Consider the following 17,519-nt stretch of genomic DNA (forward strand, 5'->3'; position numbering starts at 1 on the left):
CTTAAAAAAAAAAAAGTTTAGGTCCCATCACTTACTGGTTGTGTAACTTTCAGAAATGTATGGAACCTCTTGCAAGTAAACCAAGTACTTTCAGGCTTTGGTGCCTCTGAAAGGCAACTCCCTCTGCCTTTAATACCATTCACCTCTTTTACCCCATTGATTCTTACTCATCCTTCAGGTCTCAAATCAACATTACCGATTCCTGAAAGCTGCAGTTCCCCAGAGTTAGGTATTGCTATTTGCTGTCTCCTTCCCAAATGTCCTAAATGTATGTTCAATCATAATATATGTATGGTAACTTGGTAATTTTTAAACATTTGTTTCTTCCACACATTGGGAGTCTTCAAGCTAGGCTCCCTGGGCTAGATCTGACCCATGATCTCTTTTGGTATAGCCCTCAAGAATGTTTTTTTACATTTTTATAGAGTTGGTTTTAAAAGATTATTTGCTTAAATATTCTTAAATATTTACTACCTGACCCTCTCCAGAAAACATTTTTGACCCCGCTAGATAAGAAATTTGAGCACAAGGGAATATTTTTCTTTTTTTTTAAGATTTTTTATTTATGTATGATACAAAACCTGGGGTGTAGGCAAGAGATGCGAGCATGAGAGGCTTCCCCGGAGACAGAGTGGGGAGCAGAACAGGTGGCTTGACTGAATTACACTGCTGCTGGGAACAGTGGGCGGGTCAGGAGAGGTCTGCCACTCCATGTGGGTCACCTCCCTGGGTGGGGATTGAACTCACGCTGCAAATAGTTTATTAATGCTGAGACATAATCCCTTGCACCACCAGAGAAGACTATAGGAAATATTTTTCATTTGACTGTATATCCTACTAGTAGCACAATGCTGGGCACATAATAAACGTTCAAATGTTTGTTGAATAAAAGAATGAATTAATGAGCACAACTAATATATTTTAAAGTATAATTTATGATAGAATCAATAGACAATTTTATTTGCCTCCCAATGTGCACATAAAATGTACGGTGAGCAATTTTTTTCCTGACCCTGAATGGAAATGTGGACAGATCACAAGGCTTTTCAGTTTATTTCTAGGATAAAGTAGTCCTGAGATCACTGAAACACAGTTTTGATTCAGGACATATTTAGCCCAGGATCAAAATCTTCAGAGTTTACTCAACGACAAGTGACCCTACACAAAGGCTTATTTTACCTTTATCAGGGTGGAAGCAGGAACAGGAGAGGTAAAGTGGTCATGTATTTCTGCCTTGGTAGAATCAGTGGCTTTCTACTCTAAACCTCTGGCTCTTCTTTGGATTGCTTAAAGATCCCTATCAGTGAGGAACCCCACCCCTGCAAATTGGGAGACCTAGATTGAGGCATTTCTATTCAAGTTAGTGTATTATAACTCCCTCCTCAATCCCTAAGAATTCAAGTAATCTCTGGCTTTTTGTTGTTATATCCCTCCACCGGTCCACTGTCCAGTGTCCAGGATGAACCCACCTTGTCCCTCTTTCTAGCATGACCCCCATTTGGTTCTCAAAGGTCCCTTGCCCTGACATTTTGAAAATGCCTGCCAAGCCCAACACAGTCAGTCCACTGTCATCCTGCCAAGGGCCACATTAGCTTTCTCAGCATGGAGAAAGTCAAAGAGAAAGCATCCTCTTCCTCTATGGCAGGGAACAATTTCAAGCTAGGTAAGTGATCTGGAGAGATACCCTTTCACTAGGGGTGAGGTGAAGGAGCTGGTATCTCCCATGTCCCACCACTCCAATTACAGCTGCTAGCCCTTATCACCATGGAAGGTAGAGATAGCCACAGAATGGCCATAGGTGTCTGCAAAAAATGTTTTCGCAATTTTCCTCCCCACCTCCTTCCATAATCTGACTTCTTTTTGTTTCTTGGATCCTGCTTTGGCTCATTTCCTTTGTAAATTCTGCATATGATGACTTGACTTTGGAATTGCCCATCTATTATAAGGCATCTATTACACCTTCCTAGAAACTTGACTTTTAATATGTTATGTAAGACACTTCAGCACAAACAGAAAATTACTCTGAAGTCTCATGCTTGATTGTAAAATATGTACACAATTTGTATTTTACAATATGGGTTTGTTATCCTATAAACCACACTTTAAATTATCACTAAAATTACTTATATTCTCCCATTCCAAACTTTCAAGTAAAATTGACCCTCTAGGAAAATGCACTGTGTTTATCCTGCAGCTTCATGATAAGCTTCAAGTTTGAAAAACTAGCTTACCACAAGGCACTAGACCATGCTGGCAAAGCATTAAGGATTTCATGGGGAGTTCAACCCCACTGTTGCCACTAAAATAAGGGAAAAAATAAATTGATGAAAATATAGAAGATGCAAAATTTGTCCAAGAGAATTTAGGATAAAGAGGAAAATGCTGTACTTTCTTTAAATCAGTATAATACTGTTATTAATCTTATCATTACTATTAATCCCATAATAAAATAGTGGATAACTTTGACTTGTTGGATGAATAATGCACTTATTAGTTATTATAATATTGGAAAAGTAACATGAGGATATTCTGGCAGTCTTCCATGCATTATAGAAATTGTATGCTTATTTCTGAGGAAGATGTAGGTCCATAGTTTTTTATTAGGTCCTCAAAAGGATCCAATGCCCATAAAATGTTAAGAACACTCCACAGAGAAAACAACAGAGATTTGGGGATAATACTGCCTTGATTTCCAAGTTTACTAAACTACATAACATATTTCTCTGGGCCTCAGTTTCCTTATTTGTAGAATATGAGTGGTAAGGATAATACTGCTTAAAGTCACAGGGCAGGTGTGAGGATTAAATGAAATTCTATCTTTTAAGTGCTTGACACAGAGAAGGTACTGGAGAAAAAGTTAATCTTCCTCCTATGATAATATATAAAATGCAATAAGGGCATTTAACTACAGGTAGATGAATAACTTATAATGGAACATATACTGTGGCTGGATACACATTTTTCAAAGACATTCTACCTGAATCTTAGAATCCTAATTGGAAATTCTGGAGTCCAAGACTGAAGTTAAATTCCACAAAAAATTCAAATGAAAAGTATTCAGTTGGTGCCTAAAAATATTACCCAAACCTAGGAACATACATTTTGTTTGTCAACATGGAATTATTTAAATACCGCTACATTCTGGCATGTTTGGTTTCAAATCTTAGCATATATTACTAATATAAGAAAGACCTATGGTGAAAAACCTCCTGAACTAAACAAGATACCTGATCCACTTAAATGGCCTATCAAGAAGCTTTTATAAAGACAAGGAGACCTAGCAAATCGTACAGCTCATGAAGACTCGAAGGGGTTAAAGTGGAAGGCTTATAGAAACTTAGCTTCTCGCTAATCTCCTCCCTCTTGTGCTCCACACTGCTCAGGCTGAGCAGAGCTGAATCACTCACTACCTTGCTGGCATACTATAAACTGTTGCCTGCGAAAAAGGAACTGGGCGCTTACCTATTCAGGCTGCTTCCATTGAAGTGTTTCAGAGGGTATATACACCTCCAGACACCTCTTGGCTCTTTGGAGTTTATAAGGAGCCGGCACCGAAACTGAACTCTAGCTGTAAGTGGTAACCTGCATTTTAAGTAACTAGTAAAAAAAAGGTGCTTTTCAGTTTTTCACTGGAAAGGTCTGACTCTAGGAAGATGAAAAGAAAAACGCTCTGCATGAATATCTTTCTGTTTCTTGCAAAACAATTTTTTTCATTCTATTTTCCAGATATTCCAGAGATGTTCCCAAACAAATTACCTGTCGGTGCAAGCTTCAAGAGGGACACTTAATGGCCAAGCCCATTCATCCTGTGAGCGAGGGAAGGTAAGACATGTTTGAAAATATGATGTTATTCACGGTAAAGTGAGCGGCATTATTTTATTTATCGGCAGGTGTGACAAATAGACACCATCTGCTGCAGAATACACAGCAACTCCCACTTGAGAAAGCTTATTACTTAATGGCTCAAACCACTGAAGAAGCACTTGCCGCTGGAACTATTTTTTTTTTTTTTTTCACATCGGCTGATGTGAAACTAGATACTCAAACAGCAGCTACCTCCTGTAAATTGCCCTCTGGAACACAGGGCAAATAAATGCAAGCAGAAGGCACGAACTGCTGCAAGCTGTTGAAATTAGTAATTTTTACTTTGTCTCTGCCTTGTACCGGTCACTTTCCTTATATCAAGTAGGATTTCAGCTCTCGATTTTTCTAGCCAGGTGTCCTGCGGAAAATTAAATTAACAGTGTAGTCTTTTCAGAACTTTATCTTCTTAAAAAAAAGTAACCCCTGGGAGTTCATTGACAACTGAAACATGAAAACAAGTTACATTTATCTCTCTATCCTCAGCACTTAGCACACAAAGATTTGCTGAGAAAAGATCCACATGACTGGGGGGGGGGGTGTACACACAAGTTATTAGAACAAGTTTCACCCAAGAAATCCCCTTTAGTATAGATGGAGAAAATTCACATTCCCCACTTTAAAAGGACCAAAATTCATGCTCCGTGGATGTTTGTTATCTTGTTTCTATGAGGTTAGCTAGAGGCTGATGGTGAGCATTACCAGTCTTGGCATTTCAGTGTTCATGCCCAAAAATCATGAGAATTCTTTTTATTACCAATAGTTTATTTACCGAGTCAAAGATAACACATAAAATTAGTAAAACAAAGTTGCATTCGTATCACCCTGGTACTTCAATTTACATCAGAAGTGAAGTCAACCAGCTGTGCAAACTAATATTAAACATTGGCCAATTATTTATTTCTGTGTCTCTGCCTTTCCCCAAATCTTCTCTTTCCCATTCCCATGGCCCTTCCTTCTTTCCCAAAACTTACCCCCTTTTGCCTTTTGTCTTCTCCACTTAATCACTCATTTCCTCCCACATCTTATCTGTCCACTTCCCACTTCTCTCATTTTACCTTTCTTTCTCCCCTCCTCCCTCTCCCCTTTCTTTTACAAATCGCTTATCTTCCTCCCATTCCTCATTCTACCTCTTATCCCTCAGCAGCTTTCCATGTGTTTTTCCAAAGATGAAAGCCTGATTTTTATTTTATGAACTTTCAAGTAAGAACTGCATGATACTGAATCTACAAGGGTCTTTCCATAAAAATCAGATCTTTCAGAATTAGTAGACTCTAGGTTTCTTCTGAAATTGTATGGTTATTTTTATTTTGATGGTGCAAAACTTTTAATGGGGCAATCACATTATCTGTGCAACACATTATTAATTAGTTAGCAATGAGAGCTACAACAATCTTATCTAGAAAGCTTTTGTGAGAAATTATCAGATGCAGGCCCAGCAATGAAGTGTTCCCTAATCCCTAATTTGCTTATTCATTTCAAAGTCATTTATGGACTTAAGGAGTTAACTTGATAGACCTGTCTGAATTGACCAGGGTTTTTGGTATCCTGCCAAGTACAGGGGTTTTAAAAAAATCTATATGATTAGTTAGCTTTCCAAACCCTCAAATGAAATATTTAAAAAATTGTCAACCTTACCTGAGATCATTGTTCTCTATAGCCTCTCCAAGCCTCACAGAATTCTTATAAATATTTTATAAGTATTAAGAACTAAGGAATATTTAAGACCTGCCTGAAGACTGAAGGAAGAATGTATACTATCAATTGTTACTGAAAGGCATCTGAGCTTTCTACAATGTAAGACTGTCAACCCAGAACTTGTAGTTTTTCTTTGAAAGTAATTCAAGAGCAAAGTTTCTAAGCAAATGATTATTTCTTTAAAAAAATTTATGCATATAAGAATTGGGGTACAGGCCAAAGTTGGGGGAATGAGAGGATTTACCAGGAACATAGTGGGGAACAGAACAGACAGATCAACTAAAATATACTGCTGAAGGGAGCAGTGGGTGAAACAGGAGAGGTTTGCTGTGCCATGTGGGTCAGCCCCTTGGCCAGGGATCAAACTTGTGCCACAGTGGCAGTGGACATAGTGCTGTGCTTAACCCTTTGCAACATCAGTGAGACCCAACAAGTGATTATTTTGTAATTCTAGAGTATAACCTGGAATAGTTATGTCTCATCTGTCAATTAGAGGTTAGAGAGTGGGAGAGGGTAAGAGAAAGAAAAGGAAGCTTGGGACTCTTCCTCGAGTTATGTTAGTTAACAGAACAGAGATAAGATTGTGCTTCTCTTCAGACTGTCAGTGCTAAGAGCATTTCTTCAGTCATACTCACACATTTTTTCAACAGTTATTGTGCAGCTATTGACAGCATGACTGTATAAGAGATAGAATACTGATAAGATTCTCAAGGAGTTTATAATAAATTACAACTTGGGATGAAACACATCAACTAGAGATCTGTAATATTAGATGAGTGTAACTTCTCCTGGAGAGATGGAAAGCTTGTGGGAATTAGGGTTTGGATGGTATCTCAAGGTCAGCTTGATGAGCTGAAGCATGAAGCACAGTAGTATTTGCCCAAGCAGAGATGTATGAGTATAGAAGGAAGTTGTCAAGCAAAAACATGGAGACCGGAAGGTAGGTAACAGTGAGCACACTGCTTGATTGGTCAGGATAATGGAAGGAAGGAAGGTCTTCCAGACAGCCTTGAGTGCCAAGCTGAGTGGAATAATGTGCAAAGGCAAGCAGTAAGGTGACTCACAGGTGATAAGTGGTCTTCTCAATTTTATCCCTTTTTCAACCTATTAAAATTGTTACAAATGAATCATATAGTAATCGAATACAGAGCTTAAAACAAAACAAAACCAAAAAAAGCAAGTTGAAAAAGATAGCCAGCTTGACTCTTTAAAGTTAGGAAAAGTAACATGTTTAGAATGGGGTGTACCCAGGTGTGTAAATACAAGCTAGATAATGATGAACAAAAATTAGTGTGCTGGTTCTACCTGGGGAGGAAAAGACAATAGGATGAGTTGGAAAGGAGCTGAAGTAGATGTCGTGTAAAGGGGAATATTAAGTAGGCAAATGAAAGAGTATCCATGATGACAATGCTCTATAAACCAGAGTGTGGTTTCTCCAAATCTCTGGACCTGTTACTATCCATATGGGAGGACAGATATGCTAAGATACTATAAAGGCTTCTCCCCCTCAGCTTGCACTCTAGGGCTCATTTTTTTCCCTCTTTCTCTTCCAAAGGGCAGGCAAAAAACTAACTTAAGAGAAATATGAGTAAACATTCATTAAGCTTTTGTCTTTGGGCCAGCACCACTCTTAAGGAAAGATGTTGCAGAGAAGAGAAGTGGGAGAGGAGTCTGCTTTGACTGAAAAGCTCTATGTGAAACCCATTTAGTAAATAGGGACAGTTGAAATCAAAAGACACCTCTGTGCTGGTGGCCTGGGCCTGACAGCGTCCTGAATTGTGAGCCTCTGTTCCATGGCAGAGAGGTGCTTCTCAGCCCTGGCAGCATGTCAGAATCACCTGTGCTGCTTTAAGCCACACTGAAGTTCATGTCCCACACATGTCTCTAAGCCACACTGAAGTTCATGTCCCACACATGTCTCTGAGCCACACTGAAGTTCATGTCCCACACATGTCTCTGAAGGAAGCCCGGTATATATATGTTCAAAAAGCTGAATAAATGATCCTGAAATGTGCCAAGCACCAGAAGCCCTTTCTGTCAGTACTCTGTGTAGTTGGCCCAAATGTAGATTTCAGCATCCTGTCCCCAGAAATTCTAACCTATGAAGGAAGGGGGGGGGTGGCTAGAAATTTGCATTTTAATAAGCCTCTTCCAGGTGACTCAGAGGAAGGAACATCTTTGGGTCACATTAAGAAACATTGCCCCCAAAGGTTCCAAAACACCAGGGCCTCAGGGTGACTACTCTGTGTATTGGTTTCCCAGGGATGCCATAAACAAATTACTGAGCAGGGTGGCTTAAAACAACAAAAATATATTCTCTCAGGTCCGGAGGCTGAAACCTCAAATCAAGTCTCCTCCTCTCAGGCCATGCTCACTCAGCAATCTATAAGGGTAAAATCCTTCATTGCCCCTGCTAACTTTTGATTTGCTGGTAATCTGTGTTTTTTGTTTGTTTGTCTGTTGTTGTTGTTTTTTTTTTTTCACATAAAGATGCATCAGTCCAGTCTATGCCTGTGTTTCTGTTTGTATGTCTTCTCTTCATATAAGGTCCTATTAGATTAGCGCCAACGTAATGACCTCACTTGAACATGATTACATCTGCAAAGACCCTATTTCCAAATAATGTCACATACACAGGTACTGGAAGGTTCAAACTTAAAACAGGTATTTTGGGGGAACACAATTCAAGCCTCAACACTGTTTTGATTTCTTTAAGTAGGAGCCCCAAACAACCAATAAGACACATTAACTATGTTCTTTAGCTTGCATATCTAGAGAGACAATTCTCACTACTGATAGTTAGTGCTGAAAACTTGGTGTACAAAAAACCACCTAAAAATTTTGTATGTGGCCCTCCCTGGTGGCGCAGCGGGTTAAAGCACAGCACTGAGAAGCTAAAGCCACTTCCTCATGAGTTCGATCCCCGTCTGCCCCAGAGGTGACCACATGGCTTGGCAGACCTCTCAAGACCCGCCCGCTGCTCCCCTCAGCAGTGTACTTCGTCGATCTGCCTGTTCTGCTCCCCACTCTGTCTTTGGTGAAGCCTCTCACCGCCCCTGAGCCTCTGGCCAGTACCCCAGCTCTGTATGTACAAATAAATAAATATTTAAAAAAATTTTTTTTTGTATGTATGGCCCTCCCTTGTGGTGCAAAGGGTTAAAGCAGTGCACTATGAAGCTCTCAGAAGCCACTGCAGCACAAGTTTGATCACCAGCCAGGGAGCTGACCCACATGGCGTGTCAGACCTCTTCTGACCCACCCACTGCTCCACTCAGCAATTTATTTCAGTACATCTGCCTGTTCTGCTCCCCACTCTTTCTCTGGTGAATCCTCTCAGCCCCCTCCACCCCCCACACCTCTGGCCTGTATCCCCGTTCTGGGTGCAAAAATAAATAAATAAAAAAAAAACAACTGTATAGAATGCATATTCCTGGGCCTTGAGAATGTTACTGGCATGTCAAATGGTCTCAGTTCCCTTGGCCAAGAAAAGGAAACAGAGTTTGAAGGAAAGTAGTTTAATTTCTCAACAAAACAAGGAGGGCAACAGACTAGTGTCTAAAAGACCACGGTTCTGCTCTTTGGCAGAGGGCAAGGGTATTTATCCTGAGCTACAAGGGAGTGGAAGGGGGAAGTAGGCAATGGTCAGCATGTCCAGCCTTGTGGTACAGACTTCTGGAGATTTTGTGGAAATTCAGTTTGGCGCCACCTTGCTTTGCTATCCCCTGGTGGTCAGCAATTGCCATGTTATCTTCCAGTGGTTCTCTTTTCCCTCTGAATGTAAGAAAGCAGCATCTGATAAGCCTAGAGGGTAAATAAAGAAAATAGGAGTGCTTATCTGGTGGGACAGAGAGGCAGGTGCTTTGTTGTTGCATCACTATAAAGGCTGAGTCTCCAGGAGGATTTTCAAGCCCCCACTGTGGAGATTATGATTTTTGGCTCAGGCTTAGAGTATGTGTTTTAATAAGTGTACTAGCTAAATCATATGATCAGTTAGTTTGGAAAACACTGTCCTAATCTAACCTAGTTATTATCTGCTGTGTGATCTGAATATTTCTTTAATCTTTGAATAGTTGTTTCCCACAGAGGGAAAAAGGCATTAAAATAATGAAAACTCAGGATACCATCTTAAAACTAATTTGACAGCACAGACCATTTCAAAATATATCAATTAATTTTTATTACCAAAAAAATGCTATCTGTTTTTCTTAGGTTCTTGAACGTTTCATTTTGTTTTTCAATTTCAGGAAAGTCAGTCTGTTGAAGAACGTTGAGAAATTTCTGAGCCTAGGCCTACTGCTGTCGTCATGCCTGAGACGTCCTCCATCTGAGATTTGCCAGGTCTGAGAACAATTTCCCTCCAGTTCACAGTGAGGGACGGCCACAGAGCTGCAGAGAACACGTCTTCTAGATTTCTAACCCCCCAGCTGTGCCACCTGAACAGGAACCACATAAGCCCATCTGTAGGGAAGATTCAGAAAGACACACCAGAGGGCTGAAAACTCAGATATGCTGAAACTGAAAAACACAAAAACCTTTAGAAAATCTCCTAACAGAGGAACCCAAGTAAATCCATGTAACTGGTGAAAAATCCTTAGATGAGCGACAGGTAAAACAGCCCTTTCTCCCTTAACCAGAACAGAATAGAAATTTGATTTAATAGAGAAAGTCTTGTTCCCATACCAGTGTTATAAGACAGTTTCACCACATTTATTTTAATCAGTATAAGAGTAGGACTGTGGAAACCAATATATATATATATATATACTTATATATATATATATATATTGTAAAATAAATGATTAAGAAGTTCAAGTAAAGTCTAGAGAGGTGGGAGAGACTGTGCTGGAGGACAGAGAGGGTGGGGCCATCGCCAAATTAGAGCATCACTATTTCTTGCTTGTGTAACTTGGTTTGGACCCCGATTGGTTTGAATGAGATTGTTAGAACAACTCCTACACTTTCAGAGCTATTCTACCTGACTCTGGAATGCTTCGAGGGCAATAAAAATCAAGTAGAAGAGGTGCCAACTCAAGTCCTGAGTGATGACGGAGGTACATTTCAAGCACCATGGAAATCTCACTGGGCGGGCACATTTCCCCACGCTGGCCACAGAGGTTGATACAACTTCAGATAAGTATTCCAACCTGTACATGTATGTGGGCTTGTTCCTGAGCCTCCTGGCCATTCTTCTCATCCTGCTCTTTACAATGCTCCTTCGGCTCAAACATGTCATCTCACCCATAACCACCGAGAGCACAGAAAGTGTTCCTCAGTTCACAGATGTGGAGATGCAGAGTCGAATCCCTACTCCTTAAAGCAGGGCAAAGGTGAGCTTCGGTGACTCTCAGAGAACTCTTGTATGTCGACGTTCCAGAACATTTAGTCGGTTGCATGTAGTTTCCCACCTAGAGTATCAAGTAATTATTCCTGTTTACCTTTTTGCTACTCTTTATTTCAACTTTGCTTGTGGGGTATCTAAGAGGCTTAAAATTTGTTCTTTGTGAGCAATATAGGAAATGGCAGCTTGTTGGGAGGGCAGGTTTCCATAGTAACCAAAGAGAGCCTGGGCCTTGAGCAAACTTCAGACCAGAGAAGTTCTTATGCAGCTGTTACAAGAAACGCAAGATCCATAGAAGCTCCAAGAACAACGAATTTGCCTTCAAGAACTGATTGTTCAAAGAGGGTACCCCCCCAAAAGGAACACAATTAAGTTAGCACTTGGGCCTTAAAAAATCGCCTCTGCTGACATGAAGCTAAATCACATCAGAGGTGAATGGGAGGGGACCGCTAACCTGTTCCCAAAGGGACAATGATTTGATCATCTAAGGTCACTGGGCTTGCCCCAAATGAAAGAAGAGATTTAAAGAAACTTTCATTTAAAGAGCAAGTTTGCAGAAAGAAATTGCTAGTCAGTAGACTCGCCTGTAGTGGGAAAATGTGCATTTTATATCTGTGTTATTACTATTACTGGACTTTTAAAAATGCAGATAATGGTAGATGTATTACAAAACTTTGGAATGATGAGCTACCCCCAAAGATGGGGAGTAATAATAAGTCAAAATATGCTCACAACAATAAGACTTACATTATACGTGCAGGGTCTTTGCCTTTTTCTCCCTCCCCATCACACTACAAGATTGAGTTGCACGCAGATATGAGCTTTGTTTAAAGGGGGCCTTGGCAAAGAAGAATGAACTATACTTTAAAGCAAAAACAAAATAGTCTTGGTATCGTATCTATCATTGCATAATTGTGGCTTTGAACAGAAATTTCAAGCCTCTGGGCCCCAGTTTTTTCTTCAGAAAAATGACCAAAGTTATTTATTCATCTCTAGACTCCTTTTAGATCTAACTGTCAGAAAAACAGAGGAGGGAAGGACTAAACAACACCCTCCCACCAATCCTTAGAGATCAATTCCTCAAGTGTCACACTTGTCTTTCCCAAAAATGTTCCCCCCACCTATCCCTGCCAAAAGACGAAGTGTCTCACTTATCTATACAAGAAATATATTTTGAAAAGTCCCATCCCTATAAGTAGCCCTAGTGTGCCCATAGTGGAGAAAGATTTTTAAAGTAACATTATAAAGGGGAACCAAAGGAGATGAGTAGTATTTACAAATCAGAAATTTCAAGACGATTATAATCTTGCCACCAAAGAACTAAATACACCTGTGTTAAATCCTGCCAGCTTAAAAAAAAAATAGGTTCTCTCCTGCCCCTAAATAGTGGTCATCAAATTTCACAGGGTGCTCCCACGGGAACTCAGTGGAGGTGAGAGAAGGGGAGTGGACATCAGGTGGATGCCACCTTCACAGAAAGGCAGCTCTCTCTAGTCTGTACCCGATTTAGATTGGCCCCTTTACTCTGATCTAAATCTAGCATGGTGGTGAAATTCCCTAGTGCTTTCTACTTTTATAAACAGTCATTTGCCAATACTTGCCTCTCCAAGGGGCTGCAAAGTGTAAAATCCCCACACGCAGGGCTAAACTTAGCAGCAAGGCTGACTCGGGCACACCTGTTACAACAGAGTACCGTAAGAGATGGCAGCTGCAAGGTGCACCCATCAGACGAGATCAGCAGGTAGGCTAAGACTCGAGAAGGGTGACAATTCCCTTTTGGCATTATGTTTTCCAAAATGCAAAGTGATTTGTATATTATTTCGTTTGGTGGCTGAAGTTGTGTGTTTATGCAACACTCGAACTCCATATACCCTTTAAAAATTCAGCTCTGGAGCTATGCAAGACTTCACTGCCAGCAGACCCCAGAACTTCTTCTGGACACACATCTCCCCTCACTCCAAGCTCTCCCTTTTGTGCTCACAGTATTTAAATGCACTTTACAATGAAGATGTCAATGGCTGGATAATTAAAGGAACTGATTACACTTTCTCGACAGTAGCAAATAGCAAGATACCCAATCAATGCCTCGTTGCTGAATCCGATGAAGAAAAAGGGTAAATCTACTCCTTGCCCACGCACCTTCCCCAACCCAACTTTCACAAGTTTAAATGCTCTTTAATCACCAACTTGGATGGAGATTCCTGATTAGGCTACTCACCTGAAAAACAACCACCCTCTTTCATCACAACTACTCTCATGGGATCCAGATCTTCAATGAGCTTTAGCCAGAACACACCACATGGATTGTGCTAAAATAGCAGCATAACCCCCACAGTTTCCCGTGATAACATAGTGGACATGCATTTGAGCAGATGTGTCATTATGATGACTCGCGTGGTATTTAATCTTTAGGAAAGAAACTCAATGTTTTCATCCTAGCAAACTTACTGTAAAGAAAAGAATTTTTGCATTATTAGAAAATTGTTAATCTATCCCCATTGTATTAATTAGCATTTATTACTGCTCAAAGAGGCAGCTAGAGCAACCAGAGGGCACTGTTTGAATGTATGCATCCATTCAAAACGCTCACTTGGCCATTTTTTTCCCTCTTTAGAAAATTGTATGTTAGCTAAATGGATAGAGACAGGTCAGTTATTTATCTACAGGTTTACTCTGTTTTAAGGAGAAAGAACGATTCTTTACTTTTTATTATCCTAAGCCAAGTGAAATTGCCATTTCTGCAGGTCAAAAATGCTTAAATATCAGCAGCTTAATATAATTCCACCTAATAAAAAGACTCACCATATGAATACTTTAACTAGTAAACTCTCCTAATATGTTTAAAAATAATTTAGTTTCTGAAGAGGTACTTTTCATACATTTCAGAAACTTGGCCTGTATAAAACAAGGTGTACTGTACAAGGTTAATGTAATATGTATTACGTATTAGGCAAGGAGTATATGGCTCGTCCAGCAAAGTCAGGTTCATCCAGCCTAACCATTCCATCCATGCCAAATCTGAAGCTTAGGACTCATAATTGAGTTTGTCTGCTGCAAAGCCCCACCATTCTTACAAAGTAGGTAAAAGGGGTCCATTTAATGCAGTTAAATGGTTTTACTTAATAATCCATTTTACTGCATTTGTACAAAAAAATTTATAACAAAATGAATTGTGTGGAAGGAAAAAATTGGGTTTCTTTTATTTGAAGTCATTAATATTTGGAATAGATTCCTCTTATATAAAAACAACTATAATATCTGAATTAATATTTAGCATGTCATGTTTGAGCCCTGGAAAACAAGTGCTAACTCCTCTTTGGTTTGCTAGTACATGTCTACTGGCTGAAGAATGTAAAGAGCATCAGTCTCTTCATCCCAAATAAATTGTAACAATTACAGAGTTGTGGGATTTACAATTTTGAGATGATAATTTTTTTTCTTATTCTGTAACCCTTCCCAGCACCCCAGCTTTTGTTTCTCTCCATTTACAAAAGCGTTTGTTTCCCTAGTAGTAAGATGTTAAAAAATGATTCATGACTGTCCGATGTTAATGAAGCTGATTTGAGGTAAGAGTAAGAGAAAGTCTGGCAAGTGTCTACCTTGTAGGGACTTCGAGAATGTGTTTTCTGTTTCATATTTTCTTCACTTGATACTCCTAGCAACCCCAGGGACAGTGAGTGGAGGTATTTTGAAGGTTGTTTTTACAAAAGAGGATGTGAGCAGGGAGATTACTGAGGCATGCATGGTTACACAAAGCCCAAGTCAAGGTTACACTGCTGGCCTTTGGACCACTAGTTTAGAGCTCAGCCCACCAAGCTTTGCTTTTTGAGCACCGGATACTCTTTCAAAGCTCTCTCTTCTGTAACAGTCCAAGGACCACAAATGATTGGATTCTATATGTGATGAACTCATTGTGCTCAAATTCAAAACAAATAAGCAGAATTCGGACAACTATTTAAATAATTTTATAGCTGCAGCATTAGAATGTGGGGAAGTCTACACAAAGGTAGAGCCTATAGCTTTAATTTCCTTGCATGGAAAATTGTGGCAGAAATATAGGTACATTCTCACCCACAATGCAAATCCTAATCCTCTGATTGTTTGACTTAGTATCCACAGTCAATGCTAATTCTTCATGTGCATGGTTATTATTTCTCCCCGCCTCACCTAGAAATGGGAACACCTCCTTTTAGGTAAAAATATTATTCTTTAAAATTGTATAATGTTCTAACTGTTCACAGCAATTCCATCTGTGCTCTATAAAAAAGGTAACGACATTAAAAGGGAGAGAATTACAGGCCAGTGAAATTTCCCCTAGATGCAAAGAATGAATTATTATACTTCATAGAAAAAGGAGGTAGAATTATAGAACATATGTAGAATAGGAAAAGGAAATGCACGTATTAAATACGGGTGAGGAGACTTTGGAGAATTGCATGAGCATTTCCAGGTATTCCAATTCATTTCCACATAAAGTATTCATTGATTAAACCATCCACAAAAATGAGACAATATAAGAGACAGATTAAACAGTGTACTGGGCTAGGCTCTGCAGGGATCTGAAGTTTGTAATCAAGTTTACAATCTTGCAAAGATAAGTAGCTCATTTCTTTCAGTTATTCATTCATTCACTCACTCAATCTATCAGTAGATATTTATTTAGCACCTACTCTAAGTGCTAGGAATGAAAGCAAAACACATTTAATGCTCCAGTGAAAGTTTCAATTTACTGGAATATATAGCAACCAACACAAAAATACTGTGGTATAAAGAAGTACAGGGTGGGGCATGGTGTGGTGGGGTGAGGTGGGATGGGGTGCCTGGGGTGGGCCCTCCCTGGTGGCACGGCGGATTGGAGTGCTGCACTGTGAAGCTAAGCCAAGCTGTAGCTGCTTCAGTGCAAGTTGGATCCCCGCCCCTGAGGTGATTCATATGGCACAGCAGACCTCTCCCGCTGCTCCCCTCAGCAGTGTACTTCGACGATCTGCCTGTTCTGCCCCCCACTCTGTCTCTGGTGAATCCTCTCACTGTCCCTGCACCTCTGGCCTGTATCCCATTTCCATATGCACAAATAATAAAATCTTTTTAAAAAAGAAGTACATGGTGCTGCACAAATAAAGTGAAGGGGATACTGCCTGGTTTGGCCTAGTAATGCTATCTAAGGTAAAATCTAATAGAAGAATAAAAAGAGAGAATAAGGCAAATACTCCATAAAGAATAACATGTGCAGCCCTCCCTGGTGGCGCAGCAGGTTAAAGCACAGCACTGAGAATCTAAAGCCGCTTCCGCATGAGTTCGATTCCTGCCTGCCCCAGAGGTGAGACCATGGCGCGGCAGACCTCTCCTGACCCACTCGCTGCTCCCCTCAGCAGTGTACTTAGTCGATCTGCCTGTTCTGCTCCCCACTCTCTCTGGTGAAGCTTCTCGCCGCCCCTGAGCCTCTGGCCTGTACCCCAGTTCTGTATGCACAAATAAATCTTTAAAGAGAAAAAAAAGAATAACGTGCAAAGATTCTGAGGTCAAATAAATTTGGCACACTTGAAAAGGCACAGAGAATGAGGAGAAGGTAGAAATGTAGAAAGGTTAACAGGCACAAGAACATGCAGGGCCTTGGCAGTATTGTGGGGTTTTAATTTTATTTTTAAGCCTAGAGAAGAAGAGAACACTGGCTGTAATGGGGAGGGTAGGCTGAAGAATGGGGAGAATGGGTGCAGTTAAGAGGCCATGGAAATGGCTCAAAAAAGGTAACACTTGAGACTTCCACCATCAAGTGATAGTGAGAACAATAAAGAGAACTGAATAGATTTGAAATGGATTGAGAAGACAAAGTCAGCATTACTTCTAATGAATGAGGTAAGTAAGAAGGAGAAAAGTCTATAATGAGTTATGGGTTTCTGGTTTGAACAAGCATCATCAATAACAAAAAAAAAACTGGAGGAAAACTGGATCAGAGGGCAGTTGAATTCAGTTTTGTTGAATGTGTGTTTGAGACATCCAAGTGCACTATTGAATAGACAGCTGAAAATACACAGTCTGGGAGCTCACAACAGGTTAGCTTTGGAGACATAAATTTCAAAGGTGCTAACAGATAAGACAGCTCAGGGGATGGTTATAGAGTAGACTGAGTGACTACATAGAACATGCCCAAATATGCTCCTCCAACTTTTTTGGGTGATTAGTAACTTGGTAAGCAGGTAAGGAAAGATTAGGTTGAAGGGTCTCCAAGCTAAAGCATTGTGGGTAACTGATCAACACCTGTGGGCTTACATGCGTGCCGGTTGGCAGCACCTGGAGTGTGGTGTGGGTGTGCGTGAGTAGGTGCACCTGAGCCAAGAGACTGAGCATATAAGGGCAGCAGCTGAGGACAGAGGTGGGCAGCAGCAGAGGACATGGCCACAGAGGGCCATGCTTCAGAGTGCAGTAGAGGCCAGAGACGAGAGCATGAGGCCAGAGAGCCCAGGAAGAGTGAAGATTCATATGGGCTGGAAAGCCTGGAACCTCCAGACCCAATTGTCTCACTGCAAATGGTGTAGAAAGATCATAAAAAGCCTGAAAAAGCTGCTGAGAGCCCCAGGACTCCTCCTTGACCTGTGTCCCGGGTCATAGAAAATCTGCTCCGTGC

The 17,519-nt window shown here is 40.4% G+C and overlaps 1 long non-coding RNA gene across 1 annotated transcript; it reads left to right on the plus strand.

Moving 5' to 3' along the window:
* The first annotated feature begins 3,468 nt into the window (after positions 1-3,468).
* On the plus strand, positions 3,469-15,680 carry LOC105853826. Its single transcript, XR_001145603.1, has 4 exons — positions 3,469-3,570; positions 3,727-3,822; positions 9,804-9,897; positions 10,524-15,680. It is a non-coding gene; the product is annotated as an uncharacterized LOC105853826 (long non-coding RNA).
* Positions 15,681-17,519: the final 1,839 nt, after the last annotated feature.

This window comes from Condylura cristata, unplaced genomic scaffold (genome assembly GCF_000260355.1).
Source record: "Condylura cristata isolate star-nosed mole 26May11 unplaced genomic scaffold, ConCri1.0 scaffold00019, whole genome shotgun sequence".
NCBI classification, from domain to species: Eukaryota; Metazoa; Chordata; class Mammalia; order Eulipotyphla; family Talpidae; genus Condylura; species Condylura cristata.